The sequence below is a fragment of the Chondrus crispus genome, genomic scaffold (assembly GCF_000350225.1).
Source record: "Chondrus crispus Stackhouse genomic scaffold, scaffold_236, whole genome shotgun sequence".
NCBI classification, from domain to species: domain Eukaryota; phylum Rhodophyta; class Florideophyceae; order Gigartinales; family Gigartinaceae; genus Chondrus; species Chondrus crispus.
Window position 1 is genome coordinate 55,118 of NW_005179119.1, and position 5,124 is coordinate 60,241.

Sequence of the window (5,124 nt, forward strand, 5' to 3'; positions counted from 1 at the left end):
AGCCCACCGGCTGTGGTGCATCTTCGAGTGATGCAATCGAGGACTGGATGGTGCGAGCTGCGCGTGCAAAAGGCAATATCATTCTTTGCCTTGGAGACGCCGTCGCGTCCCAAACACGCTTGTTTGTGGACGACGATGAAAAGATGGCCTCCGATCTGTGGAAAGAGCTTGAGCGTATCTTCACGATGTCAAACGCTCAAGTGGTGCAAAACATCAAACAAAAGTTGGACACCTTAATCTTCAAAGATAATGGTAACTGGGACAAGCATGTCGCTTCGTTTTTAACAACCATTGGGGAGCTAGCTACGTATGATGCTGAGCTCTCTGAATCGGAGAAAACTTCCAAGTTAATCCGCTCTCTGCCATCCTCGTTTGCGCCTCTTGCTATGGTATCTAGTCTACAGGACCTCAATTTCGACAAGGTTGTCAATGCTGTACAAGCCGGGATCGCACGTCGATCTAATCCTCACAACATGCAGCAGTCGAGTAACAGCATCACTTCTCAACCTAAGGCTAATTTCGCGGAAAGAGGCAGTCGTGGTTCAACAGGTAAAGGTCGCGGAAGAGGTCGCAGAGGTGGACGACATGGACAAAGAGGAACCTTCGGAGGTCGAGTGGACAAGCGCACTTGCAACTACTGCAAACGTCCGGGTCACCTTCTACAATGACTGTTGGGACCGATTAAGGGACGAGGGGGCTGGAAATGGACAAGCGCCTCAAGGACGTCCCTCATTGCGTCTCAATCGAAATGTGCACTTCGGCACGCCACTTCCGGACGCTCTTCCTCCTCGTGGTAATATCCGCAACAACGCTAACTCCACCACTCGCAGTTGGGGAGCTAGCAACCACCACCGAAACCAAGGAGCCCCTCGCCCTTCGACTCGCTTCGCTCAGGCGGACGACGAAGTCCCAAGAGGATTCATGGTGCAACTACAAAACAACGACTTCGACTTCCGAAGCCAAATTGCTGAAGTATCTAGCGCAAAGAGGTCCTGCGCGCACATTGACTCTGGTGCTACGCATCATTTCTTCCATTCTCGAAAATCGTTCATCAACTATTCACGTATTTCACAAGATGTCATGGCTGCATCTGGTGTGTCAAGACTAGTTGGCCAAGGAGAAGTGTCAATCCCTCTTGGCGGTGGCATGGTAATCGAAGCTTACCATGCCCCTCACTTCTCTTCCAACATTCTCTCAGTCGGGCTCTTAAGTTCTAACTTCATTGTTGCGTTTACCGACGACATCCGTCCGCACAACGCATGTTTCCTAATGGAGAAAGGAACCTGGAAGATTTTGTGGTAAACTCAGAAGAAGAATGGATTGTACACTCTCGACATGAACAATTCAAAATCAAACATGTCTTTGACAACAGTCGCTATGAACGTCAACAAGAATCCTGCCCTGGAGTGGCATGGGAAGACTGGCCACCTTGGCATTAACCGCTACATCAAGCTTTCTCATGCAGTCGAATCTGTTCCGTTCTTTGAAAAATCCATCCTTCAGCAACTCGATTGCGTCCCTTGCTTAAAAGGGAAAGCTCATCGTGCTCCTTTGTCTAAAAGTGGATTCATCACAAAACAGCCACTGGAGTTGATTCACATTGAAATTTCAGGTCCTGTGACTCCAAGTGTCGCTGGGAACTCCTACACACTTGCAATACTGGACGACTACACTGGTAAGTCTGATGTCTTCATGCTCATGACAAAGAATGAGACATATATACATCTCGAATGGTACCGCAACCGCTCACAGACTGAGTTTAACTATCAGTTTCGGCTTCAGAACATTAAGCTGGATCGGGCTGGGGAGAACAAAGGGGAAGACGTCAAGGAGTTCAGTCACCATTACGGCATCAAGCTTGACTACTCTCCTGCCTACGCTTCTGAAAGCAACGGATCTGCAGAACGACTTATCCAAGAACACTGGGTAAGAGCAAGAGTTCTTCTCTTTGCGAGTGACCTACCGCTCAAGCTATGGGGAGAGGCCATAAATCATAGCAACTGGCTCCGCAATCGCGCCCCCTCTGAGCGCATCAAAGGTGAAATTCCCATTCTGGCTTGGAACCCTAATACTCGGATCGACTTCACAATGGTTCCGGAATTTGGGCAGAAAGGACATGCGTTCATCTATAGACCAAAACCACTCGCCAGAAGAAGCTTCTTCCTCGCACCGTGTTTGGACACTTCGTGGGTATGGAAAGTGAAGTCACTCTATTTCGCATCTTCGTTCCGTCCACGCAGAACATAATCATCACGCGTGCACAAGACTTCCATCATGACAACTCGGAGCATCTACCGAGTATGTCGACATTTATGGATGGTATCTCCCGTCAAATGGAACTCGATGCCTTCGGACAACCAACATTTCCAGACGAAGAGCCGGCTCCCAGTATTGAAGGCGAATACGATGGGGAAGAGCAGTTGATATCTGTACTCACTGCAGCCTTAACACATCACCCTACAGTGTTTGTGTCGAAGAAAACTATTCGCGATCCGCTTCTTCCGCGTTCTTTCTCACGCGCCTGTGAAGACCCAAACTGGGCTGCCGCCATTGACAGAAAGTTCGATGCTCTTGTCGAACGTCGGACATGGGTGCTTATCCCTCGGACTGTAGATATGCATCCAGTCCCATTCACTTGGGTATTCAGACTCAAGCCGCTTGACGACGTTGGGAACGTCCTTCACAAAGCTCGGTGCTGTGTACGTGGTGATGAGCAGAAGCCATTCACTGACTACGATCCAGACAACACCTACGCTCCAGTGGCCACACACGAAACGCTTCGCATCTTGCTGGCGTTCGCAAGTAGTCACAACCTGGAGCTTGAAGGTGCAGACATTTCTAATGCCTATCTCTACGGCAAACTTTACATTCCAGTTATTATGAAACAGCCCACGGATTCAAGTCGGCTTCAAAGGAAGCCTGGTCATGTTGCTAAAGTACATGGTTCCATGTATGGAACCAAGCAAGCCGGAAAGATATGGGTTTCTCTACTGGAGACTTGTCTGAACTCTTGGAAGTTCAACACCTCGCGATACGACGCTCGACTCTACTTCTTCCGCAAAGGCAACGAGTTTGTCATTGTCGCTATTGTGGTCGATGACATAGCATTTGCCTCCAATAGCACGCAATTGATGTCATGGTTCAAGGAAAGATTGTCGCCTCAGTTCAACGTTAAGTTGTTCGGTACACTTTCTTCCTTTATTATATGGCAGATCTCCAAAGAACCCGACCACATCAAGGTCCATCAGACGCGCTATGCTGAGTCACTCCTACTGACTCACGGACTTGATCAAGCCAACTCGGTCTGGACTCCTCTGCCTTTGAATGCGGACCTGCTCCCTGCACATCCAGGTGAACACTTGCTGTCGCAAAACGAGCACTCTCAGTACCGCGCAATCATCGGTGGTCTCAACTACTTGGCAGTTTGCACCCGCCCAGACCTTTCATTCCCAATATCTGTCTTAGCCCGCCACTTACATGCACCCACCCCCCGACACATGTCGTACTTGAAACGTGTCTTGAGATATGTGTCTGGTACATTGGACTATGGGCTACATTTCCGACGCAATTGCAACTTCAACCCAGACTCTATTGTTGCTTGCGTTGATGCCGATTGGGGAGGATGCAAAGACACGAGGAGGTCAACAACTGGATTCATTATCGCCATCAACGAAGCACCAGTTTATTGGAGAAGCAAACGTCAAACAGTCATCTCCTTGTCCTCCGCTGAAGCCGAGTACATTGCTCTCTCCTCTTGCACTAAGGAATTATCATGGCTTCGAAAGCTGTTCTGGGAATTCGCTCATGCATTGCAATGGAATGATAAGGAAGCGTTTGTCGCAAGTAATGTCATGATTGACAGTACTGCAGCTCAATCTCTCGCTACGAATTCTCAAGTGTCTGCAAAGAATAAGCACATCGACTTAAAGATTCACCATGTCCGTGAACTTATTGAGAATTCTGTGGTTCAGCTGACTCATGTGAGCTCTGAGAATCAACCTGCAGATTTATTGACAAAGATAATGTCACCTCAGACATTAGGTCAAATGGTTGACCTAATTCGTCTTGAGAAGTTTTAAGGTACTGAAAGCGCTACTCCAAGGGACGGTACATACAACCAACTAATCGGTATGTTTCAATATCCACTGCGTTTTACGTCTAACGGTTTCTTTGTTTTGCGTCGTTTTATTTTCTACCAGATGTGTGTGATACCATCCTGCTCGATTTACCTTCTCCGTTTTTCCTGCAAAGGTTTTGGGAGTTTACTGGTTTTCTTGTCAAAAGAGTAGTTGCTACGTTGTGTTCACGTCGAGGAAAGAGTTTTCTGTGTAATGTGCCCTGTGTTCTGTGGGAAGTGTGCACAATGCTGTGTCGCTTTTTCAACTGCAGAAGTTGTACTGCGTGAGTGAGCATACAAAACAAATTGGTCCATGAACAAAGGTGTTGTTAAGTCTTTGATCTATGTTTGACAAAGCCACAGGAAGATGGTGCAAGGGTCCGGAAGTAGTTTTACATCAAAAAGTTTGTGATGTGGTTCAGTTGAACGAAATATGTCTTCCGAAGGACGGTGCCAAGATAGGCATATCATAGGGCCTTTGGCCATGAGGTGGCGAAAGCCATTTCGTCCAATAAGAACGCTCCGGACCGCCGCCGTCCATACTTGGACGGCTGGCATTGGGCGACGAATGTAGTCGGACCAAAAGGGAGAATTTTGTATGCGCACCATCGTAGATTTAACTATTAATTAGTAATCTACACTCGACGGCGGCGCGGTATCGCGCCCACCAGTCTCGGACTGGATGACATAAAGTTGTGTGACCGGGGGCAGCTCGCCCCCTCACACCGGAGAAGACACACTCTCGATCACGTTTATTGCTCACCTCGTTCAACATATACAGACACATACAGGGTACAGTATTGTTGTGCCTTCCCATTGCACAGTACAGTACTGTAGCGGTTTGAGTTGTCGCAAAATGGAGAACCTGGCGACTGCAGGTTTGGTGCGCTGTAACGAGCGGTGGAAATCAGACGTGTTGCCAGTTTCGGAGTGGCTGTAGACAGCCATCTGCAGTAGCAGCTTGCCACTGCAGATGGCCGTCAAGTCGCTGCGGGGCTCCTGCTACA